At 45.1% G+C, this 27,232-nt stretch overlaps 1 protein-coding gene across 14 annotated transcripts in view; it reads left to right on the top strand.

The window, feature by feature from the left end:
• The window catches only part of LOC116951953 (adhesion G protein-coupled receptor L2-like), a 350,495-nt gene that overhangs the window by 56,459 nt on the left and 266,804 nt on the right, over nt 1-27,232 (top strand). The window contains exon 1 of one of the 14 annotated variants that reach the window (XM_032970861.2): nt 19,363-19,385. The exons of the other annotated variants lie outside the window; for them this stretch is intronic. The gene's annotated coding sequence lies outside the window, so the exon portion shown is untranslated. Of the gene's footprint in view, nt 1-19,362; nt 19,386-27,232 lie in introns of those variants that run through there. 14 annotated transcript variants of the gene reach the window in all.

The following is a 27,232-nucleotide window of genomic DNA, read 5'->3' as shown; positions in this document are numbered from 1 at the left end:
TTAATGTCTGTTTGGTATTCAATGAGTCGCAACCGAGCACATCAAACACTTTGTGTGCACAGTGTAAGCGCACAGCAGCGGAATATACATTAGAATCGTCCACATTTGCGATTGTTTACAAATATCGCTAATACGTTTTGACCATGCTTCATTTCAAGATATCCTCCTGAAGGATGCGTGCATGTATTATTGGCATCGGTGAATTTCATTCCGTTACGTATAATTCCGCCCGTCACATGGACACTTATATTGTTTGTAGTATCACGACGTGCGGCAAAAGTTTGTCGATAATGTTACATGCCATCGCTTAAAAGACCTTTTTTTTAAAAAGTAATTGGTATGCATATGTTCAAGATAAGCTGTAACATTAACTGCAGCTGGTCACACTCCAAATTCATATTCAGCGCATTCATAGAGACAACTTGGCGAAAAGGTCACACTTTTTAGTGCAGCATTCGTGTTGAAGGTTTCACGATGAGGGGGTAGACATCAGTGGCAAGTTACGTCTCAACTGGCCCAGGGCTTTCCCCTCCGTACCAACACACGCTGGTGAAGTATTCTCATGCATTCCGGACGCACCGACACCGTGCTATATAAGGCTTTAATCCAGCAGTGGATTGACAATTGTTTTAAAAACTAATTGGACATTGTTGAACGAATAGTGTACCAATGTACTCCGTGACAACATGGAAGGTTGTTGGTTTACGAGAGAGCACTGCAAACGAGAACAAACAAGGAATTGGAAATTAAACTCTTCTTTTTTAATCCCGATATTTTTAAACCACTTCCCCGGAATTGTCACCCACTGGTCTTCATGAATATTGTATATGATTGGGATTTAAACATAAAATTATACTGCCATTAAGGCGAATGCATGGTATCCAGATTAGCTATTGTAATAATTTCATTGACTTCTGAGCAATGTATTTCATAGCCTTGCCAAGTGTCGTCTCTGTTTTCCATCGCGCCTTGATTAGGGTAACATTTGGGGCTACTCACACGAACGATCTGTGCAGGAATTAGCTTGTACAAAAAAAAGCGAAATATGGTGATTGGGGGGAAAAAATAATTGCATTTAAATGGGGCTTAATTTCTCATGAAATATTTTCCGGAGGCTACCGCCACCCCCCTCCTCCCACCACATCCTATTCAGCAACCCACACCAACACCGACCAACGTGGCGACGTATGGTAAAGTAATCGGAGCTCAGCACCGGACAGTTCCGGCTGGAATTAATCTCTGAATATGCAGTCAATAAAAAAAATAATCGGATTTTGCAGGACTCCTTTCAACTACCTCCGTCGTTGCCAATGGCACACCTCCATGTCTGGGGGTGTACGCTTACCTATGGTAGCAACTCCCCCAAATTCTCTCCATAACCAAACTCTCCTCTGCTGACTCTCAGGCAGTGTTTCAGAGCTCCTCTCCCCCCGACCGATGTCCACCTTCCCACACCCATCCACAGTCCTGGTCACCACGCACAGACAACAACACAGTGTGTGTAGAATACGCTGAATCATCATTGCCTGCCGCCTAAACAAAGTCTACAAACAAAACGGTGAGAAAATATACCGATGGCATTATCCCAATGTTGACATCAAAGCTCATTCAAGCATTAATAAAAGGACATTAGAGAGAATGAAATTTGTATAAAAATAAAAAACCCACGGGAAACAATACAAATGTATCCATAAAAAATGAAACGAAAAAAAATACTGTTGAGCCTAAAGATGGGCTATTCTATTATAAAAGTAATCCATCATTCTGCCATCCAGCATCATCCAGCATCATCAACATCTTCCTGCATTATCAGCACATCAGGCAGGTCACACTGGGGTTGGCTTGTAGGGGTTTCCTGCCTTCGGGAGGCAGGAAGTGGGGCTGGCAGCCATGTTTAAAGGGGCCTGAGCAATTGGCCACAAACAAGTGGTCGATTACAATGTATTGATTAATCTACTTCATTGACGGATCATCTCAAGTCTTGTTGAATCCAATTGCCACCCCCGAATCGTGAAAATTCATCGTCACCGATGGGAAGAGGGTCCACACACTTGCCCAGGTTTCCACCGCTCGCAGATAAAAAAAATAAAAACCAAGGTAACCGGCATTTGCCAAACATCCCATTGTTCAAATATAACCGACAAATTGATCGTTTGGGATTACACATAACAACGTTGCCCCCTCCCCCTACTATGAAACAACTTCGTAGGACCCTCCTGAACGAGAGTCAGGAGACTCAGCGACACTTTTCTGGGTAAACTAGCAGAATTATACAAAAATAAATCTCCCTAGTTGGTAAAACAGGCTATAACACCAACGTTCTTATGGGAAACGATTAATGGAATGCGTCTCTAAAACGGTGATAAGATTAAATCTTGACTTGAAGCTTTCGTGACTGCAGGAATTCATATTCTTTGGGTCTTTCGGTAAAGTCACGTAGATAGAAAAATTAATACAAATATCATTATTATTTTTTCTATCTACGTGGCTTTACCAAAAGACCCAAAGAAGGTGATACAATTATCATTTCCCATCAATTACCTTGTAGCACTCCCATCACATTTTTTGTGTGGATACACACCAGAGGCATGAGCAGCCAATGTTTGGTGCAGCCCTAGCTGTTTCATGGAATGCATGAGGCTTTGCTACGTACGTACGTTAAAAAAAAACAAAACTGGGATTATGAATTGAATTATTTACACAGATATGTGAAGTAACTGAAAGACCGTCAACGCTATTATCCAGGGAAATGGAATGGGGTATCATCATCATCATCACACGTGGGAATTGATAGTAGCAACCAAATAATCTAAACTCATGTTTTTTTTAAATGTAGAGGGTAAAACTGGAGGAACCCAGAGAAAAATCCGTGTGACCACCACGGGGAGAGAGAACACGTGACTCCACGTGTTCTCTCGGGTTGGGATCGAACCCACGGCCTCCTGTGCACCAGGCAAGGGAGATGACATCTCGCAGGCGTGTTTGCGGTCATGTGGATGCTGAGTCAATGACCCTCTGGTTAAGCTGCAACCCGAATAATCCACCCACGGATAATTAGGGGTTTACTTGTCTAGAACCGAGGACATGCAGTGCCACCTTATGAGGTGGCACTGTAAGATGAACTACAAAACAAACTCAGAATAAACATCACTCCGCTAATAAGACTGTGTGTGTGAATTCCGTCCAGAGTTTGTTTGTCTTGACGTAATGCCGCTGAAATGTATGTGCTCCCAGAAGGCCGTGCTGCTGATGGGTCATGCAAGATAAACTTGTAGTATTTACGTAGAGGTGGATATGTGAATGAGATGTATTAGTCTGGTTTATTTATTTTGTTCCACAACTTCCAGTACTTGTTTGAGAAGATATTCTTTCAGCAAAATTTGATTATGACAAGGTCACATTAGGACGTGCCCGAAAGAAGCTCCCAGCACGTGGAGCGTGAAACGTCGTACATCGTGCCGAACAACACGCGCGGTACAACCAGAAGACACATCGGGGAGCCGAAGAGCAAAACCGCGAAAACCCGCGCAGTCGGCGTAGCGCGTGGGGACACGGCGATGCGGAGAGAAATGCGAACGCCGGTTAGGAACCAGAAACCAACATGGCGGGGATTGACATTGATGCGGGCCTATCACTGCAGGATGATGGGGATAAGTACGCATTACAGGGATGACCCTGAGCATCCATCTCTACAAGGTCTTTGTGTGTCCCAACTCATCTGGAAGCTAAACGATTTAATGATCTGCACACTGCCCCACATCAACCAATCGATACCGCCCCATGGCCCGGGTGTAATGAATGCGTGGCAGCCCCCGCTGTAATGTTATTCTATGGTACGGATTTCATAATTAGAGGCAAGAAACAGAAACCCGATTTGGAGGTAATTGTTTCCATACAGTTTGCACTCATGTGTGTAATGGACTACACGTACGTACCATATATAAATTACGCTGTCGCTACATTTGTGTGGGCGTGTGTAGACTCGAATTCTGCATGTCATCAAAGTCCATTTTTTGTTGTCTTAGAATTCATTGCATTATAAGAAAATTCATTACCATTCTCTTGGGCCAAACCATTTAGTTTTCTCTCTACATTCCAGTATGTGGCTTGCTTTGGCAAATGTCGAAAGAGAGCAACACAATTTTGGAAAGCCGTCTTTAAAAAAAAACTTTTAACGAAGTTTTTTAATTGAAAGCCCAGACTCTGCTCATAATAACCCGTCGAGTGGACACTGTTGAGGTTTCACCCCCCACCCGTTACTTGTGAAGAAAGAGCAAACGCGTCAATTGCACGCGTGCTTTCTCTGGGCACTGGTGACTGCAAACACAATCACAGCACAATTAAATGTGCCAGACATCGTTGTGCCAAATCTTCGCGCTACGTTGTGACACTCGATGCACACACCCCTCGGTGCACCCGCATAACTGAGAAATGACCAAGCAACGTTACCTAACAAGAAAATCTCTTCTTTTTTTTGCCGGTTTGGACCACCGTCTCGTGATAATAAGCGGACTGCATTTTGCAAAAAAAATAAGTATATTTTATTTTCGTTTCACTCACTTCAGAAGAAGAGAAGTTATAGCATATACAACGTTTTACAGCCCTTTGTGGCAACGTCACTGCCTTCATGAAGGCCTCCGCTTATCGGTAGAGTTGTTGGGATTGGTGTTACCATACTTCACCGCTTTCGGTTGGCTAAGGGGGTCTTAGGTTTCGTGGTCGAGTGGCCTCCATAAGTTTTTATTTTCCATGATAAATTCAGTCCTGCTGACGACCGAGTTTAGTCATGGCCAGCAATCGAACTCTTAAGTTGTGGGGTTCATAATACGCTTCATTAGCAACTGCTCCACCGTTCCGCCCCATGAAGATGTATTTGCAAAGTCCTGCATGCAAAAACAATTATCAATACCATGGGTGGCTGCAAGAGACATCAATTACTTCGTTTTAGTAACAGACTGCACATGCCAGTTGCTTGGCATCTGTGCTTAAGAGTTTTAATTTACGCATAAGAATAATGTGAACATTTCCAGTCACACATTTTTGTGAGGATTTCACTTTTTGCTGCGTAGGCGTTCATGGTTCTGCGGTGTGGCTTGGCGATTTGTTTTTTGGTTTGTAACGTGTGTTCGCTGTGATGTCTGACGTCGGTTGGCCTACGTCAAAATAGCCGAGCTAATTAGCATCACGAACCGGCGGCAGCGGAGGCAGCGGGCTGCACTGTCATCAGAGGAGGAAGCGAGTCTATCGTATGAGTTCTCGAGTAACCTTCCAGAATGTTGAGCGAAACGTGAAACACTTCAGAGACACATTTACTGGCTATTGAGAATGCAGTCCGTCCTCCTGTAATGTGGCGGTAGATGTGCTCCTGAAGAACGCCGCGTTATGGAAAAATCGCGTTATAATAAATAATATATGGTAAAGCACAGTCCACGATAACACGTGACGTGTGTACGCAGGCCGAACATAGACTGAGGCGTGTGGGGTAGCATCTAGAATCATCCAGCAGCATCCCGGCTTGTGCGATGCTACGCCAAGGCAGCCGTACAACCGCTTATTCCAACTCGTGCGATGCAGTTCTGTTCACTCAATTGCGTGATATCCAATTCGCGTTATGAATTCGTTATAAGAGATCAGACTGTAATACATGATCGTAGGTTGATGTTTTTCATGATATGATCTTGTTTAGCTTCTAAAACCTATGCATAATTCAGCTGTGCCCTTCACTCGTTTTTGTGGTGGATTCCTTCAGTTGTTGGGGGGGGGGGGGGAAATAAAAATGACCACAAACTGGTCCCAACCTGGCACCCACCAATGTCGGTGTGCCATGACGGTAGGCCGTGCCGTGCCCATGTGGCTCCTTCTGCCCAGCCAAACAGCAGATGTAGAGGCACATCGAACGGGGAGTACCACATATTAGACACCCTCAGAGTCAACATTTGAAAAGCAATCCTAATAATACGTATGGAATGTCACTGTCAGGGTGACTTTCTAGCTTCTGGAATGAATCAACGTGGTAACACTTATGATTACCCACATCATTAAAGTGTCTGAGAAAAACACATCCTGAATCGTGAGGTTTCCCTCATTCTATTGTTACCACATTTCCACCGCCACTTGGCAACCGAGCTAGACGGCCAAGGAACGATCCACTGTGCATTCCAGGATCAGTAGCGAGGCTTGGCTCTATGTCCCCACTCTTCATGAGCCAGTTGGCTCAGTGGGATTGGCCCCTGCAATTTCTCCTCCTTACCCACCACAACCTAAGGAGTAATGGTCGGGAAGTAGTGATCACTGGGAAAAAAAAGTTTGTTTTTAAATAAGAATTACTGCAGGCCTGGTTTAAGTCAGGCTATCCTGAACGAAAATCCGTAATTTTGGTAATTTTCCTCCCGGTTATTGTTTAAAAAAAAAAACGGCCCTGATATTTAACTTAGTGAGGGATGGCACTGACTCCACAAGCCCGTTTCCACGATGAGCCCCACGATGTTACAACTCGCTATCTGATCGGTGCAGGATGAAAGTGTATGCATCCGTTATAAGAGCACTGCTGCAACCCACTAATGGCACTTCTCCAGTCGAACATCCGAGCCACACCAGCGCGGGGCACATACAGTCATGGGTGCTTTTGTAACTGGATATTTGCCGGGAACCAAAGCGTGAAGCTGTGGTCACACAATGGATCTGAATTTAGCTCGGGGGACAAGCAGAGCCAGCGGTGGAGTGAATAATTTTCCGATTGGTAATTAATTCGTTATATTGATATCACGAAAGTGATTAACAAGACGTCAGCAGCACAGCTTTGGTTTTGCAGTGTGAAAACGGCCTGCTACCTCCTAAGCCAGGTGGGGCTGGCTCGGTTGTGCAGTATAGTGGAAAATAGGTATCAGTGTTGGGTCAGCCCAGTCGTGCTGTACTGTCATTAGACGACAAGGCAAGTGTAAGCGCTAAGCCAGTGCACATTTTATTGATGATAAAAATCCTGAATTTAAATTCCAACCACAAAGATATATTCTGGGTGACAACCCAGATGTAAAAAAATAAATAAATCCATGAGCTCCCCGTGTAATCCAACTTAAAAGACCCAGCAATGAGAATAGGTGCAGATTCTTTTGTGTGGGGGTCCCAATGGTATAACTGCCGAGAAGACCCGACGGTTTATGTGGAAAAACATCGCAGGCGTCTTCCATAAAGCCTCACGAAAAACACACAAACATTGCTTGAATGCCAAATATCTCTTTTAAAAATAACAGTACCTAGCCTTCATTTAGTAGGGAGTGCATCAATTTTCCATCCATATATCTTGGGGCAGGCCAAGTGCTTTATGGGCAGTGAATATTCCCAACTGCTTCGGTGGCAACATTAAAGGTTTCGTCAGAATTTTGCGTATCTGGCACGCGCTATTGAATGCCTGACCTCGTGTCTGCAGCTTCTAACCTCCTCCACAAGCCTCCCAACGTCATTAGCCGACCCTACCGGCAACCTACAACGCATCCACAGCAGGGCATCGTCGCCGTGTCTTGTCCGAACCAGTTGTGCCTCGGCCTCCCTGGGCCGTTTGGTTGCCCTTACGCGCAGGGCTCTGACAGGGCCTTGACAGGAGCCGTCCCCTCGGGGCTCCCGTGCCGTGACAGGGCCCCGCTGCCATTTGTTAATAGCTCGTGACCTCGGAGCGCCACTTCCTGACCTCTCCCTGGCTCTCCTCTGCAGCGTGCCCGAGACACGATGCCCCCTGCTTTGGTAGCCCGACCAAAACAATCCAGGCCTTGCCACCGTCTGCCCAGGACCCCCGCGACCTGGCAAACAGGCCTACTGCGAGCACGGTCTGGCAGCGTTGGGTGGTTGTCATGGCACTGCGAGTGGTGCCCCTGTTGTATCGGTTTCATTCACGTTAGGTTATTTGCATTTCTCCGTTGCTTGGAAAATGTCCATTAAAATGACTCCCTACCTTCACGGGCTATAATTAGCGGTGGCAATCAGCAATGTTAATCCGGCAACACCGACACTGTATTACAGTTGAGGTGAACATGAGAGCGGAGGTGGAGGGGAGATCAGATTAACGCGCAGCTTTTGTGAGCACCTGTGAGATACTGTGTAACTCACATCCACTGTCTGCGCTGAATGTTTACACGGCCAAATTATCTCTCGCTCTTTCGAACGCACACACAGACAAAATAAAATCTGTTCCGTATGTGGATAAAAATTATAACAAAAATCCTCTCAAAGTCACCATTCAAGGGCAGCCTATACAGAATTGCCCCTCCATTTTGTTTTCGGTTTTAGTTTTTTTGACGCATTAACAATCTGCCTTATTGACGCGCACCGTTTGAAGTCTCAACACGTTGAGTGATTAAGGTACGGGCTTCAACTAGAGCGTGGGAAATCACAGTGCGCTTTATATTTATGATCAAGACTAAGATGCATAATTTTTAATGGCCTCAAGGTATGACAGCGAGGTGCTGCGCACGTTCCAAACATCGTGGCGCCATTGTTTTTGTGCACCCCATTGAATAAATGCAAATGGCCTGGGGTCCCCCCTCCTCCCCCCCCCCGTTCAGAACAAAGACTTAAATGATAGGGACCCAGAGGAGCAAGTATTCTGGGTTTGAATATGACTGTGATCGCGCTGAAAGACTTAATGAATTCTGACATTATGCATGAAGGCCACAAGCAAATGTAGCATACTCAGTAGGCCTCTTACTGAAAGGTATTGATGTTTTGCATGCATGTTGAAAAATTAGTGTCAAATTGGATCATGCCTCTGCTAAAACAGTCCCATCATGTTCCAATTCCACAGCGCGGCACAATGCAAGTTGGCGCACATGAGCACAGTCCCACGGCAACGGTATTTATGTATGCACAGCGGTATTTTGTGCATCGTTTCATTACAGTTGTGGGTCACTTAGTTGAGGGACCTTGTTAAAGTTGTATGAACGTCTGTGCACAAGCGACCTTTCACCTCCATTGTTATTGAGGTAGAAGATTTTAGAAATGTTCACATGCAGGAAAAGTAGAGATTTTCTTGTCAAGTCTTGTACCAGGGCAGGGGCAAGCTAATTTAAAATTTAGCACCAAGGTATAGTTCCGGTTAAAGAAGGTCAGGCTTGTCGAGGCTATGCCGGTTTCTTTTTTAATGTGCAGTTCTTTCTTTGCCTCTTTAGCACCATTGGGATCTTTGCTGGAGTCATGAAATGGCTTTACCATCTCTCGAAATCCGTATATATAGTCGATGTATTCCTTCCATTTACCCTCCCAATGAATCCGTGGCTTAGACACGTCGTACTGAGGCCCCCCGTGGTTGAGATGAAAAAAATAATATCCCACGCACGATGATGATGCCTCCATATGGGCGTTTGGGTCAGGTGCACGGGATGTCATGGGGATCTGGTCACCCAACGTGGTTAAAAGACACCCACGGCATTTTGAAGCAAAGTCACCGCACCTATGAGTTCCCGTTTTTTTCTGCTTCCAATAAGGCGATGTAACCGCCGATTATGCTGACGGTGGAATCTTAAAATACCCAGCAGCATGGCAACAGTATCCTCAGCGCTGAGTCGGTAGCCCAGCACAGTAGTTGCGTCGATTTAATGGCAATATAGTACAGCAGAACTCAAAAGTGGTGTTGGGTGGTGGTGGGGGGAAGTCTTCTGAAGGACACCCCCAACTCCCAAAGCGAAAGCAGCACCCCTGGTGTTTGGTGGTAGAAGCTTGGCAGGACCCGCCGAGAGATTGTGAGGAGCAATCGTACTCCACACACAAAACAAAAAAAACAAAGATCCCCCATATAGCCTTAACAGACTCTCGGGGCAAGTGCTGTTAGCGAGCACCAGAAAGGCCGGCACGGCACACGAGGGGGTGGGTGGCCAGCACCACGCCCGGCCGCCTTTGTCTCCCCAGCGGCCATGTTTACACATCGCACCGGGTACTCATTTGAGGCTGAGTCGACCTAGGGGAGGCCCAGGGCCAGTTAAGATAATCGTCACTGGTGTTCGCCGTGAGCGGGAATCGAACTCGGGTAGCCGGTTTCATAGCGCAGCGTAGCGCTAACCGCTACACTACTGTTCCCCACACACACAGACACACACACAATTTTTTTGCCGTGTGACTTTGTAAGTACGAACGCTCGCGGAATTTGGTTAAAAACCGTAATGTTCGTGCAACTTGGAACAACTTTACAGGCTTCTATTCAAAGCGATAGTCTGTTTTCGTCATCCAGTTGTTTAACTTATAACTACGGTATGTGGATTTATGTGGAATGTAAATACGATGACGATGATAATGATGTCTCAAGATGTAGCGCAAGGAGGGACCTACATCTGTGTGCAGCTGCCTGGGAATATCTGTAGGGAATTGCCACGGTGCATGATCAAAGCTACTTTAGAGTTAAAGTGAATGTTAAAGGCCCAGTGACCCAGCAAACATGGAACGTTGGGCCAACATTGGCTCAACGGTTCCAACCACATGCCAACATTGGGCCCACCGTTGCGTATGTACCGGGGAGATCGAGAAACACACTTATAACTATAATGTAACGAGATCTTCAATTACCAAGATTTCACCGTGAAGACAGATGACTGCGTGGAAGAGTAGGCCAAAACATTTGACGAAGAAGAATCCATATTCTTGGTTCTTTCGGTAAAGTCACGTAGAAGGGAAACAATAAAATAATAAAACATATAAAACAATAAAATTCCCTTCTACGTGACTTTACCGAAAGAACCAAGAATATGAATCCCTGCAGTCACGAAAGCTTTAAATCAAAAAGAAGAAGAATCCGTTCGGAATTCAAGAAAGGAAAGAGCAGTGCATCACCACCCCCGTGTTAGAAGATGGTGCATGGGAGCAGATATGATGACACTACGTCTGAAATTGCTGCAAATGACTTTCTTATCCACCCCAAGGGCTGTGCTGTTCTATTACCTGACCTCTCGCTCTGGGGAAGTTTTATTTGTCTCTGTCACTCGCGCCGGTATGTGCTGTTTTGAACACAAAAAAAATCACTGAAAATAATTATTATAACGTTGTACTCATAAGGCAACTTTCACAAAAGGAAGTGAGAAAGATATTCTTAGCTCTTTCGGTAAAGTCACGTTGAAGGGAAACAATAAAGTAATAAAATATATATAAAACAATAAAAATTAATGCAAACCGACACACCTGATGACGACCGTTTGTGTTATGGTCGAAACGTCGTGAGAATTTTTATTGTTTTATATATATTTTATTATTTTGTTTCCCTTCAACGTGACTTTACCGAAAGAGCTAAGAATATGAATTACTGCAGTCACGAAAGCTTTAAATCAAAATTTAAGTGAGAAAGATGTTGAAGAAAGATCCGGTTTTGATTTAAAGCTTTCGTGACTGCAGGGATTCATATTCTTGGTTCTTTCGGTAAAGTCACGTAGAAGGGAAACAATAAAACAATAAAAAAATATAAATTGTTTTATTGTTTCCCTTCTACGTGACTTTACCGAAAGAACCAAGAATATAAAGATCCGCTTGGCAAAATGAGGGCCAAGGAGGAACAAACCTCATTAGGGAAAAACTTTTTTTAGAAGATAGTTTTATTGGGCCATCGCTCGAAATGTCGGCTATTATAAAACTTTCTCTAAGGCCACCGTGTTATAGACGGTGCTGTTTAGTTTATTTTCATTATTGCAATATTTTACCCACGGCGGTTCAGTGGTTACCCCTTTGAACCCTGTCACATGAGTTCAATTCCCAGGCCACGGCTGACAGTAGTGACAAGAGAGATATATGAACATGGGGGCCTCCTTTTCACCAACCCCCATGCCATGACTGACACGTGTAGAAGGCAACATCCAGCAGCGGATTGACAAAGGTCAGCAAGTTATTAGTCATACGGAATTATGAATTGCAATATCCAAATGTGAACAGGTTAACCCATGGCTACTGGGTGTTGATACGTTTCATCGCATTTGTTAACTGGAGGTATGGGCACTTATATGCTCAAACTATTCTCAAGGTTCGCGCATCTGCCCAGTAAACATGTAACGTTGGGCCAATGTTGATCCAACGGCTCCAACCACTTGCCAATGTTGGCCCAACGTTGGCATGTTTACTGAGTGCCCGTCCGTTTGTCAGGAGACCAACCTTACGAATGGCATTAGCTGGCGATGCTGCCCCTGCATTGGCACACGAGCACAAACAAGAACAAGCAACTCGACAGATGTGTCAATAACACCGCGCGTGTCCTCAAAATGAAATAAATGAATTATAATCGGCGACGTTTCGGGCAACGGCCCTCCTTTACTTATCGATTTGTGCCGTGAAAAAGAGCCTTTTGCCCAAAACGTCGCCCACTATATATTCGTATATATTTTTTTAAGGCCACGGTGTTATTGACTAATACGTTGGGGCTATTCTTTTTTGTTACACGTACGGTATGTCACACATCTACCATGCAGGAGCGCGAAACGGCAAGCACTGGAAAAGACGGATTAGGGCTACATGTGGGGTAACAATGTCAAAAGTCTTGCGGCCCGTTGAAATACAGCAAACAGCTGCACAGTAGGCTTTACGATATCCTAACACATACCCAGACAGACTTTCTCATAGCACGTGTTATATGAAGCGTGCTGGACCGTCCCCACTGAAAGGTTCTTTGTGCTCGGCGCCCACTCGCGCCTTTGAATGAAAAAAAAAGTACGGCGCTTGTAATAAATAATAATTGTATTGACTACGTGGGGAACTGGACGGGGAATGGAAAAATCACGGCGCAAAAATAAGAAGAGACTCCACGCAGGGTCAGACTTATATCTGACTGCATTATGCGAGGACATTGTATATTGTCACTGGCTGAGAATTTCTGAAGAAAAAAAAACCGCACGAGGAGGGGAAGCTGAGAGAATGATTTATAGGAAGCAGCTGTTTGGTGGCCGAGTATTATACACCCACCGTGAATCGCCGAATAAAGCCACGCGAATGCGGATAAAATGGTCTCTCCGCGCAGTGCAAATGTGCGCAGTCGTTTGCCGCTTGATTTACTTACTGTGCGCTCTGCTCCTCCGTCCGATAAGGGAAATGGGTTTTTTTTTTGGTACAAATCAGAACAAATATCGAGATTGACCTTGCATAGCTGCGTCAGGGGCCGGACAAGGTCACGTGGATTCCTGCCGTTGAAGGTGCGGCATTGTTGGCTCTGCGCAGCACTCGAACGCAGCCAGCGTGGTTGCGGCTAATATTTTTTTTTATTGTTGAAGCCGAATCCAAAAATGAAAAAAGTTAAAACTTCAAACCGAAACGAATGCGTCCGAGAACATTTCTGCGAAGTAATAAAAACGAAACTCACTTTTCCCCCTCCCTCCGATATATCATTCGTAAAATAACAATGCTGCGTCGGCCGAAACACATTTCGTATTAATGAATTCGCATCAAATCGACGGCAACAAAAAAACACCCCCGCCTGGCATATAGGAAGTGCACGAGCAGGGGTCCTATTGTGAGATGTAACCATTTTGGAATTCCATCTGCTAAGAACTGAGCCTTTGTGCATTGAGCGTGGAGGACATGGGGGGGGGGGGGAGAGTGAAGTGGAGGCTGCGACTGGGAGTTTGCTTGGGTTTTGTGTGACCTCTGCTCCGCCAAGCTGCCTATCCCCACCAGCTCACTGAAGTGGCAGAGGGAGGGGGGGCGGATTTGTAATTTTCTAACGCCTCTTGATTCAACAGCACTCCTCAGCACTCCAACTCCACATGCGGATTCCGCATTTTGGAATCTCTTTTTAGCTTTATGCGGCTTACAAATGCCACTTCCTAGAGTTTGAAGGCTTTTGGATGGATGCGGGCTGTTTCAATGCCGAGGTGGTGCTGGTGGCGGTACGAGAGAATTTCTCTTCATCGCTGCGACGTGGGAGATGGATGTATCGCGTTTCTTATTGTCCTCGAAATTACTCCGCTTATTTGCGGGGGAAAGTTTGCAGGTAATTGCAGATAATGAGGATTCTGCAAATAGCTTTTGCAGACCCTAGAGCTAACGCGGATAATAGTAAACTGGGAGTTGCGCGTAACAGGGTCACGGATAAGAGTGGTTCTGTAAATTGAAGGCTTGGCTACAACTTAGTGCAAGGCGTAGTAGAACTAGGGTATGTCAATGCATACATTAATTGATTAATATTGCTTCTTAATGCTCCATGATACATACGTGAATTTGCATGTGTAGGATCAGGTCAGACTCATCCTGGCCTCTTTGAGTTCTCACACGGTTAAACAATATTATATTCGTGCGTACGTTATACGCTACTGCATGTTGAACTGCTTTCGCACAGTCGTACGTACCCAACCGTGCTAATCGAAGGTGAGAGGGGGGAGGTGCAACACTGAACATTACAAAAAAAAGTTGGCAATATGTTCAGGCGCTCAATGCCAATGTTGTTAAACAATAAAATACGGAAGCTTTCTCGCAGTGGGCCCACCTGTAAGGTGTTTTCGCGTCACCGGACACGCAACCAATACCGCCACGGAGGCGAAATGGACTGCGTGAATTTCAGTCCAGATGTGATCGGTTAAAACAAAATGAAAACGTGAAACTGGATGATGAAAAAAATCAGCACATGCAACATTTTATGCCAATAAAATTATGTTTTGGCTTAATGGGGTGAAGAAAACGATAAGAATTTTTGTTTAGTTTAATGGTAAATTATCCTCGACTCTCGAATCAGAATCCTGAATTGTGAGGAGGGGAGGGGGTGCAAATCTCTTAGACCCCCCCCCTCCCCACCATATCGCCAAGATTACGTAAAGTTACATTTGTATGTTATAATAATGTACTGTATTGATCGAATGCACAATACTGTAATGGCAACACTAAATCGAATTCGTAACTGCAGACTTTCTCTAAACAGTAAAAAAACACCTGTTTTACGAGCACATTTGAAAAGTAAAAGCAGTCATTTTTACGAGCATATTATATTTTATATATTTATGGTACTGTAATGTATTTTAAGGGAGAGCGATGGCGCAATGGTTAGCGCGCTGCCGCTATGAATCTGGTGAGCTGAGTGTGACTCGCTGGTCACGGCTTTATCGTCAGCAGCGGGAGAGGGGCGCCACCGTGGCGAGATATTAACTCCTTGGCCTGGTACGCAGGAGGTCGTGGGTTCGACCCCGAGCCTGACGCCTGCTGCTGTATATTTGGAGTTTGTGTGTCTCTCTCCCCGTGGTTGCATGGATTTCCCTCTGGGTCCTCCGGTTTTTCCCGTCACATATCATCATGCGTTTGGAGTATTTGGCTGCGTGATGATAAGCCACTTCGTTGAACTATCATTTGCGAAAGCCAGGTCGCTTCTGAGAAAGAGCTACATATAGCTCAGTCGGGGCTTACCTGGTAAATAAAAAAAATAGTTTAGTTTTAGAGTGATATCAAACTGTTTTCTGGGCGCATTTCCTTCACCAAACCTGCTCTGAGCAATGTGGTGTCGTAAAGTCAAACAACTCCCCGGCAATCTGGAGGCCCTCACCCAGTAAGTGGATTAGTAAGGGCAAAGGCCCAGCCTTGCTGTTACTACCTCACGCTAACGCTGGCAAAGGGCCCCCAACAAGAGAGAGAGAGAGGTCTTAGAGAGTCCCTCTTGAGGATACTTTGGCCTCCTCTTCCACGCTGTGGTAGCAGTACCTACACTTTACCCCCCGCCCACACACTCGGCCAAGCCGATCGACCAACTGTGGATTCATTGGGCTGTAGATTATTGTTATTTAATGTCTTTAAGGCTTGTTTCGTTATATTCAGGTCGGTGCACCTGAAAGCATTAAAGTGATCACGTGTCTGGTTCTTTTGTTAGATACCCTGAGTGACACTTGGGTGTTGGCCCCAGCAGATGTGCTATTTGCGTGAGATGATTGTGACTGGCAAGGGTCATGACCTTTATGGGGTGTTTAGTTTCCTCCCCCAGGTTGCCAACTGCCCGTATAAATTTACGTTTGTCCGTAAAACAATTGTAAATTACAAAAAACACGTGTCCATAACAATAATATAAAATCAGTTATTTATACATTTTCAAAATGTATTTGCCACTGCAATCTCCGTGAATGAGAAAGGCGTTGATGTCAATCATGGGTGAGCCGCATTTTGCCTCTGTTCTTCAGTGTAAGGTAAAGGTGCATCCCTGCAATTGCTTGCTCATGCCACTGCTGTTGGAAGGGTCTCCAGTAGAGGGAGCTCTAGTGAGCCTCTCTGGAGGGTCGTATTGCTCTACTCTTCCACGATTGCCAGACGTCTTGGAGGAGTTGGGAGTTAAAACTAAACTATTTAAATGTTTTGATTTAAAGCTTTCGTGACTGCAGTAATTCATATTCTTAGTTTTTTCGGTAAAGTCACGTTGAAGAGAAACAACAAAATAATAAAATATATATAAAACAATAAAAATTCTCACGACGTTTCGACCATAACTCAAACGACCGTTTGGTCGAAACGTCGTGAGAATTTTTTTTATTGTTTTATATATATTTTATTATTTTGTTGTTTCTCTTCAACGTGACTTTACCGAAAAAACTAAGAATATTTAAATGTTACCAACTTGTAACGATGTTCTTGGAAGTGACTCGATCATCATCGCGAGGAGATTTGGTATTCACGCCGTCGTTTTAACCACGGCTGCCGCATTTGAACCATAAACCTCTCCAACGAGTGGAGATCGCTCTACCGCTAGGCCATGTCACCGCCTTGCGCTACAATCGTTACGTGGGATGTATGCTTCTACAAAAAAATAGATCTCAAAACGTATCGGCCAGGAATCTCGTAACAATATGGAAAAGACTCCATTAGTGGATTGGATTACTGGCTTGTTGTTCATTCCCTGCCCTTGCTGTCAACTGGACAGTATCTTGAAATGCTATTCTATTTAGATGCTTTGTGAAACTGTACAATACAAATCCTGCCGTAGATTCCATATTGAAATTACATTTGCTTTTGTGACAAGGACAGTGATATTTTGAAATTTACCGATTTTCAATGAGAAAACGGGCGAATTTGTGTCTTTTTTTATCAGAGATTTGTTCACGAGGCAATTCAGATCTACAAACACAGACACAATTTAAACCGAGAAGATGGTTTCAAATTAAGCAACCATTGGAAAGATGTTCTAAATCGAACCAAACATTAAACTTATTTTCAATGGTACAGTATATTTTTCAAGTAGTGGTACCCCAAACTTTCGCAGCTCTTAAAAATTCCCTTTTCACACCATCAATAGGTAAACTCCCCCCCCCCCCCGCGCCAACCGGCATGTTCACCCGCACATACACCACCTCTATGCTAAGTCGGCCAATCAAATGCTAATTTTTATGCTAATTCATTTGTCAAGGCACCTTGTTTCCTCGCACACAGCTTAAAGGTCGCGGTCTGAGCGTGGCTGTGTTTCACTCCAGCGCTGTCCTCGAGACAGCCTGACCCCTTCACCTGATGAAGGCCGCTTGTGTTGTGGCCGAAACGTCGTGATTTTTGTTGTTTTATTTTTTACCTACGTGACTTTACCGAATAGAACCAAAGAGTAACAACATATGAATCAAAATTAACATGTATTTATACTAAAGTAATACAAAATGACTACAAAAGATTTAGAAGTGAGTAGTTTTTCGAGATTTACGATTATACTGTAATTCACTTTCACGAATCAGCCCCCAAAGGTAGTCTCCCATCATGTTCTCGTTATACTGTCCTTGGTAGCGGCGTTCAAAGTGCAGTATATCCTGGTGGAAGCGCTCGCCTTGCTCCTCAGAGTACGCTCCCATGTTCTCCTTGAATTTATCAAGATGAGCATCAAGGATATCGACTTTGAGGGACATCCTACAGCACATTGTGCCGTAGTTCTTCACCAGAGTCTCAACCAGCTCCACATAGTTGTCGACCTTGTGATTGCCCAGGAAGCCACGAGCCACTGCGACAAAGCTGTCCCAAGCCGCTTTCTCCTTACTAGTGAGTTTCTTTGATAATTCATTGCACTCCAGGATCTTCTTTATCTGTGGTCCGACGAAGACACCGGCTTTGACCTTTGCCTCAGATAGCTTCGGGAAGAAGTCTTGAAGTTACTTGAAGGCTGCCGACTCCTTATCTACAGCTCTGATGAATTGCTTCATAAGGCCCAATTTGATGTGCAGTGGTGCCATCAGCACCTTCCGGGGGTCCACCAGTGGCTCCCACTTGACGTTGTTCCTCCCCACAGAGAACTCGGTCCGCTGTGGCCAGTCCCTCCTGTGGTAGTGCGCCTTGGTGTCTAAATCTTTTGTTGTCATTATTGTATTACATTCGTATAAATACATGTTAATTTTGATTCATATGTTTTTTTTCTGACTTTATGTGAACGAAAAGACACAAATTCGCCCGTTTTCTCATTGAAAATAGGTAAATTTCAAATGATCACTGTCCTGGTCACAAAAGCAAAGTTTGTGGGTAATGACAGCCATTTTCTTTACTTTTGAGGCATAAGCAATTATGAAATAACACTTACTACACAGGAACATAAAACACTTGTTACACAGTGTACTCGGAGGTGCGGGGAAAGGACAACAAACTGGACACAAAAAACAGTTCTCAAGAAATGTTTAAAAATTTAGATTTAAAAGTGCACACCCCCGTAGGCTTCCTAATATCGTAAGGAAGAGCGTTCCAGACGGCCGCAGAAGCGCATCTGAAAGCGCCGCGCGATGCGTGTGGAGTTAAACCCACAAACACGTGAGAGAGCTCGAACCCTCCAGCGAACCGAGCATGTTGCACGCACCTTAAATATATCGCAATCTCTGTATACAATGGTTTACGTGCGTGGAATGTTAATGTGCCACGTAAATCCCTGAAATTTAGCGAAAAAACTCGCAATTGTGTATGTATGTTGAACCTCTTTTGCGCCATACGTAGCCAACCGTACTAATATTTGCTCGTGTCCCCAACAAACTCCCCCCCCCTCCGCTATAAGCGCATTCATCTTATACATTTTGTTATAGCTACAAGCCTCGTGTAATTTTATTTGTTCGTGCTCATCTTCGGTATTGACAAAAAATAAAACCTGGGCAGTCATCATTCGAGTCCCGCATCCCCTCCCCCCCACCCATGAGAACGCGTGAACAGTGCAAACAAATAATTCTATTGAGAAATTCCCTCCAAGTGGATCGCGTTACATCGCTCATATCGCCCCCCCCAACCTCCACCCCCTCCTCGCGAGAATGCTGTGTGTAAGCGCGTGTGTATTTGTTGACATCCTAGCATCATGCACTTGATGAAACGTAGTTAAATGCTGCCGGGGAAATTGCCGCGGGTGGTGGCATGCCCTTTCCGGGCCTGACAGCTGGGTTATGAGCTGACCTTTCTTACAGCCACTGCTCGTTATGGAAGGGCAAGCGGCGGTGGGCTGACTGGTACCCTCGCCCACAGGCCTTGCGGTAATCTCTCTCTCTCTCTCGCTGGCTCGCTCGCTCGCTTCCCACCAGTCCGTCTCCCATCCCGCTCTTGCCTATCACTCTTCCTTCCTGTCTGTCTGTTTGCACGCTCGACTTTGTGCCAGTTTGTCAAGTTTCCCACCTAGAAGTTTTGCGAGTCTCGCCTCCTCTGTCTTTTCATTCCGCGGCTGCTCATTTGTCTGGGTCTGTCTTGGTATGTTCGTCGACGTCTTTTGGGATTCGTGGGCGCATTTAAAAAAAAATTGTACAGGCAGCTGTTTATGTGTTTGTCACTTCTCCTCCCCCGCCCCCCCATGCATTATTTATGTTCAACTTAGTTTTTGTGTATTGTTATATTGTAGCTTATCAATGTACACATGTTTTTTTTTTATCAGCTTGTCTGCGTTTGTGTGCACGTCACGGGCGAGCGGTGGCGCAGTGGTTGGCACGCTGCACATCGAACAACCCGACAACCCGAGTCCTATTCGATTCCCGTTCGTGGCTAATGTCAGTGATGAATATCTGAACTCGTCCCGGGGCTCCCCGAGGTCGAATCAGCCTGGCTGGCCGTGATACCGGCCACACCGCCCTCTCGTGCGCCGTGGCGACTTCCATTGGCGCTCGATTAACAGCGCTCGCCCCCAACAATCTGGAAAAGCCTCTACGGGGGATCGTTGTCTTGGTTGTCTGCGTGTTATTTTGAGCACATCCAGTGCTGATATGACTCGAGAATTGCGTTCGTGAATATGTCAACATATCTTGCCCTGACAGACACTTGCCGGCTTCTGCGCATCAAATATATATTGTCGAGGACAAATGCATTTTAACGTAACACCTAAGTTAAAATGCATTTTCTCTGTCAATTTTAAGCCACATAATGATCTGGTCAAATCTGTGTTGTTAGGAGTCCTCCACCACTCGACACAGTCAAAAACTGAAGTTGTCACGCGTGCAAGCGTGCAACGACCCGCCAATGATAGTTTGGGCTTATTCACCTGTGAAGTGAAGAACAATTGTCACGACAAAATGAGCCAATAGATTTGACGTTCCGCTGGAAAAAGATGCCAGGCATTTCAGGACAAGCACTACTGGACAGATGGGACGTAACATCAGCGTAAGACTAAAAGAACACCAAAGAAACATTACACTATCTCAAACACAACTGTCGGCAGTGACAGAACATGCTTGCCAACAAGGACACTCAATTGATTTTGATAACGTAAAACTAATTATTACTGGCCAAGACTAATTAGCGAATCCATTGAAATTGAGAGCAATACAAATAATTTTAACCCCTCTGACAGCTACAGGCTTAGTGCAGCCTGGAAGCATTTATTAAGCAATACATAATACATATTACAATTCCTTATAGAAGAATCACGTACTAATGAACTGATCTCTACACCTGATTGGGTTCAACGATGACGTCATCCTGCTGCTCTATTTAAGACCGGAAGCAGGTGGATGGCTTCACAATTCTGGAAAATCGCCCGATGATGCTGGATGTAATTTCCAGCGGAACGTCACAGTACTCAAATTTTAAATGTTGTGGATTCACTCTTCAAACACGCCGGTGGGCTGAAGAAGTCACTAATTGGCGTTTTGTTTACGCGACAAATCCCTTACTGATTTGCCATGTTGGGTGGTGGAGGGTTTCGACACATTTATATTTACGCGATCTAACCCAAAAGCCTTTATTATGAATAATATTAGTCGCGAAAGCCTACGTGTTAAAACGTTTTAAATTAATGAATGTGTTTCAGAATCCATGCGTATGCATGATTTTTCTTCCCTTTTTTAAACTTATGGGTTTGGCTAAAGTCAATTAAATCTGGCCAACGATTCCGTCCCCACGTCACTCTCATTATGTTGGTTTGCAGTGTCTTATATATATACATTTGTATATATTTATTTAATATAAAAAAATGTTGGCAGAGACCTCAATGGAATGTGATTAAAAACACATTTTGATTGTGACAGATGACGGAACGGATGTTCAAGTTTATTTACAGATGGCATCGTACACCTGACTAATTCCTGAATTACAAACAAAAATAATTCGCCACCTTCATCTCTAACACTGCCTCGTTACAGAAAAAATATACAAGTAGCCCACCATTGCCCGAGACGGAATCCTGCCGTATATTTGTACGTGTTTAGGCAGCGTTAATGATGAACGTGGTGAGTTTCTTGTATATATCCTTATGCAGCACTGCCATTACAGTCCCGGAACAATTCATCGGTGATTTATATTTATTTAAAAGAACAAAAATAATTGATGAGCCGTCGTCACTTTTTACTGGATGAAGGCCTCGCTCCACGCCGTGTTGGTTTTTGGGAGGGGGTGGGAGGTCGTTATTTGACCATACTTCATCATGTTGGTTTGTGTGGCTTTGTGAAAGTCATGGGTGGGCCAGGATTGGTGAAGATATCACTTGCCACCCATGCAAGGTGACTGCTCAGTGGTAGAGCGACTCGCATTCGGAAGGATGCCAGTTCTAATCCTGGTCAGGTGTTGACTGGACCCCACCATACCACCGGGTGGTTGTCATGTGGATAGACTAGCCCCTGCCACAGAAATGTGGAATTTCCACCACTGGTTCAGGGCTGTAAACTATATGAGCACACCTCAATGTGCGCGTGAGCAGGACGTTGCTTTAAGTTTGACCGATGTTTTTTTCCCTCCTTTTGAAATTCCCACTGTATTTTCGGTTGTTTCATGACAATAAAAAACGCTAATATATAACAAAAAACATGACTGTTAGCCGTGCCTGTTGCTGGATTCAAAGTGCAGAGTGCTAACCACTCGCCATCACTCCAGCCGCCGATCACTTTGGACAATGCAGTCCACAGAGCAATCACGAGAGGAAGTCCAGTTGAGCTTGCGCGCACGTCTGACACGAGGTGTTCATGCTCGCCGCCAATACCCAGAGCCAACCTGTCAGGGATGAGCCTGAAATAGCTCGGCACCCCTCGTCGATTTCTTCAAGTGACAGTGACCAAATGGATGAACTATAATGAACAGGGAGACGAGGGGGGTTATTCAAATATGCTTTTGGTAATTGCATTTTCTGTTCTCCACCCCGATAAAAAAAAAAAATCGTTCCTGCACGGAACGATTCGCAAGTGCGAGCGTAATCCCAGTTAATGTAATGTTTAACGAACGGCTTTTCCGCAGATGTCATCTGTTTTTGAGTGGCAGGCAGATAAGTCTCGGGAAAGATGCATCCATATGTGCTGTCACTCTCGCGTAAACCCGAGAAAGGTAGAGGCAATGAGAGCGTTTAGTGGTAAATGTCACGACCTGTGCAAAACTGTATTTTCAGACTGCCAGTACACATCTATATAGGACATGAGCGTTTGTTTAACATTCTGGCCAGTACTTACGGCAGATAGCATGCCACTGGTTTGGTGGGGGTGTCTCCCTCGCGAAGCCTTTATGCACCACTGTGCAGTTATCACAGCAGTTTTATTACAGCTTGACAGAGAGCGGCGCGGTGATCTACGATGGAGACCTCTCTGGCTCACGTGAACACGCGGCCGTGTATTTAGAGCCTCTTGACTCTGCGGCCACCGCTTCTTTGCGAGCGGAAGCCGGAGTGGCCGCGCACGATCTTCATCACGACGAAGCCGTCGTGACGAATGCACTCGCAATGTTCACCTTCCTCTCTCGGCGGTCCACCGTCCGGTGACGAAGGTTCCTCTGCACCACCACCACCACACGTGCTGCCGCCCTCTCTGGTGCGGGATGTGCGGGTTGGTGACCGGGTAGAGGGGACGGAAGGGCTGCTTCGGATATATCGTCGCGTGTTACAAAAAATGCGGTAACTTGGAGGCTGTTGTCAATCCGCCGCTGGATAAAGGCGTTCTCGGAGCGCGTCGCTTTTGTGTGTTCTTTGACACTGCGCGCACTTCACCACGGCCCGTGCGGGCTTGTGAAGAGGGGGGGGGGGACCCAGCACTGATTCAGATATTGCTCGCCACTCATGTTCGCCATTGCCAGGGCATCAAACTCAGACCGCCTGTGGATCCATCACCACGGCGCGCGGAGCACCGTGCCGCATCTCCCCCCACGATCGCTCTCGATCCCACCAACCCCCCCCCCCCAAGCGATACCACAGTCCTACGCTACATACATTGAAATGGATCTTTCGTTCGTGTGACATGTCTGAACGTCTCTTCCCTCGTAATCCCGGCGAGGAAAAAGAAACCGCATGAAGTTCCTCGCGGGCGGTCCGTGTGAACAGTCCTTGTGCTCGTTGTGTTCGAGGCGCCGGCACGGAGCCCTCGGCTCCCACGTCCCGCGTTCAAATCCCTGCAGCGCTCTTCTCAGTGCGAGGCGGTCGATGTTCCGGGACACGCGCCGATACGGCCGCAGATCCCCACACCAAGTAAAGACACTTTGTGTGTGTGTGTGTGCGGGGGGGGGGGTTGGGGGGGGGTCTCCTTTGTCGGTTCGTGTCATGGCGCGCAAAAAAACACACACCGCACGCCGCTTGCATGGATGTGTGCATCTCTCTGTGCTCTCGCTTCTTCAGCCCCCCTCCCGCCCCCATGCACCTCTCTCTTTCTCCCCTCTCAGCCCGCTTTGGGATTTGTTTTCAAATATTGTTAATCTGCTTGTTGTTGTGGCGGGCGCGCGCACAAAAAGCGCGCGTCTATGCCACGTTTCTTTTTTTTATGTCACACCTTTGTGCGGACTAATAAAGTGGATTTTGTGAATGCTGTAGAATGTAGATGAAGAAAAAAAAATAGGTCGCCTATTAAATCACTGTGACCGCTAAGTCGCGGTGATTGCGAGGTATTTGGTTTGATCATTCAAATCCATTTCTCGGATAAGAAAAACAAAGTGGCTCCGTAATTGCTCTTTCTTTAATTTGTAGCTTTATACATTTAATAATAATAATAGGAGTAGTAATGCGTTTGCTAAGTGCTGGCACTCTGCTGAGTTTCTGTTGTGTTTTGCAACCGTGTTGCGAGTGAAGCAATTTATGATTGCCACTTTTGCAACTCCTGCAAATCTGTTTAGGGGGCTCGATCCACAGCTGCCCCACCCCCCACCCTCCAAGAGGGAGGGGCAAGGGGGTGGGGTTTGAGCCCCTACAACTAAAAGTATAGTATATCAAATTAATGCACATGCAAACATTTCATGCATTAGCTCGGCTCCCCCGGGCACTGGAATGGAGTTCTAACGTCTCTGTTCGAAGTTGTGTCGGTGACCACTCTAATGTCAACCAGATTTCACGTTAGTTTTAAAATATAATGTTTTTTGTATCGATTATTTCTACGTACTGTACTAGAAATATATCAAATAAAACATTTCGAGGGGGAAAATCCGCCCATCACATTGCAGAAGTTGGTGGACTTCGTGGCATCGTGAGACACGGAATCCATTCGGAAATCTTGAAGGACCCCACGACCACATGTGTCCGAGAATGTCTGCAATAGAACTCGTGATCTTTCAAGTGTCCTTCTCGTCTTTACACACGGCGGGGGGGGGGGGGGCACTTGCCTTCACACTCTTGATATGAGATGGATATCATGGATATCAGAGTGGTGTTTGTGGCGTGAAATGAAATGCGTCCAAATTATTTGAAAAACCTTATTTTTAAAATATGACGGAGTAATAATGCAGCCAGTTATTTTATGTGGTCAAATGATTCTCAGATGTATTTTCGGGGTTGTACCCGTGGGTTGTTCATCACGATGTGCGACGTTCTGCTGCACGTGCTGGGAGCTATTGTACGCAGCACAACCGCAAAGTACATATACAGAAGTAATGTGGCCATACACTCATTCGAAGACCCAAATAAACACGTGGGAGTTTTGGTCATTTAAGAGATGTCCACACTTTTGAGGCACCCAGGTCATTGTTTCCATTGTCTACCCGTGTGTGCATGGGTCATACGAAGACAATCTGATATTCGCTACCATTGTACTCATGCCATTTAGTATAAATCTGGAGAGAACAAGTTCATTAACCTCCAGCAGTCATGTTCATTAGCCAGTCGGATTTTCTCTGGTACGTGCCCATTCTCGGCCTCCCTAATCCGCCAATCTGATGGCCTTGCCACTTGCTTGCCCTTTTCACAATAAGCCTCTTTTGCTTGCTTGTCTTTAGCCACCATGCACTGCGATGCAACAGAAGCAGCTGTTGTGTTAGGGGGGTGTTTCTAAAACTGTTTAGGCCCTCACCCCACGTGAAAATGCATTCAACCTCTCTCTCGAAATACCACTCATACTAAATGATTCATATAACCGGAACATATTTTCTTAAATGCAGCTATAATTTATTTAGGTGGGAGTCATTTAGACCTCAGTGTTAGGGTATTTTAATCAGGGTCGTTTACCTAACTTCATTTTTTTATGAAATGTTATAAGTTAAATTTGAATTAATGTTCTAAACAAAATCTCTATAAACGTCATTATTCCGGGATCAATCTGCGTTTGCATCACAGCTCTGCGGACCACGTGGAGGACCGTCAAGGACCACTACCGGTGGTGCCGGGGACCGCAGTCTGAGAACTTCTGTGCTAGACAATAAACCAATAACAGCCTTAACATCGCAGCGACAAAACTTTTTGACCACGCCACAAATCTACATTAAAAATTTCAGTACACAGTTACATTTTATGTAAGCAATAAAACATATTTATATCCACTCTTATATTAGACCGCTCTTGTGTTATTCACGGGTGGTGCGGTGGTTAGTGCACTCTCCCTGTGCAGGCAGAAACCTGAGTTAGATTTCCGGCCATGACGAACATTGATGGAAAGTTAAATCGAAACCGGTCCTGGGGCCCCTCTTAACTTCAACTCTCACCGACCAGTTTGGGGAAGTACGGTCAAACGAACCCCCATGACTGACACAGCGTGCGGTGAGGCAGCGGTGCAGTGATTAGCACATTGTCCTCTGTGCCCAACCATCCGAGTTAGATTCCCCTCCACGGCTAACTATCAGTGGCGAGTGTTCACCGACATGGCAAGGGGGAGGTAGATCTTCCTGTAACAGTGGATTGATTACACTGTATTCTTGGTTCTTTTGGTAAAGTCACGTTGAAGGGAAACAATAAAATATATATAAAACAATAAAATTATCACGACGTTTCGACTGCAACACACCTGATGATGACTGCTTGTGTTGCAGTCGAAACGTCGTGAGAATTGTATTGTTTTATCTATATTTTATTATTTTATTGTTTCCCTTCAACGTGACTTTACCGAATGAACCAAGAATATGAATCACTGCAGTCACGAAAGCTTTAAATCAAAATTTGATTACACTATGTAACGCAATTTTTCTTCCTGCATGCTGAGTGTTATTTTTTAATTGCTTATGTCTAAAAAGTATAGAAAATGGCTATTATTCCCCACAAACTTTGCTTTTGTGACCAGGACTATACGTGAAGGAAAGACACAAATGCAAACCACGTTTTCTCATTAAAAATAGGTAAATTTCAAAATATCACTGTCCTGGGCACAAAAGCAAAGTTTGTGGGGAATAATAGCCATTGTCTGTACTTTGAGGCATAACCAATTGTGAAATAACACTTACTACCCAGGAACACATTTTTTTTGTTACACAGTGTTATGAGTTGTAAAGTATTATTGTCAATCAATAGAACAGATGCAATTATTGTTTATTCAATACAACAGTCTTTAAAATGGCAGTGTACTAACTTTTTGCCCACACCACATATACCGTATATTAAAATCCTGCGCTCATAATAAAAAATAACCTTTCAATCCACTGCTGATGCGAGATTGGTGAAAATGGATCTAGAACTGGTTTAGCTATCACTCACCTCTCATGTTAGCGGTGGCCTGGAATCAAACTGGGGTCACCAATG

This window comes from Petromyzon marinus, chromosome 44, assembly GCF_048934315.1.
Source record: "Petromyzon marinus isolate PM22_M1 ecotype Great Lakes invasive population chromosome 44, UKy_Petmar_22M1.pri1.0, whole genome shotgun sequence".
Classification (NCBI taxonomy): domain Eukaryota; kingdom Metazoa; phylum Chordata; class Hyperoartia; order Petromyzontiformes; family Petromyzontidae; genus Petromyzon; species Petromyzon marinus.
Note: the sequence above shows the minus strand (reverse complement) of the source record. Positions and strands in the feature narration are given on the sequence as shown.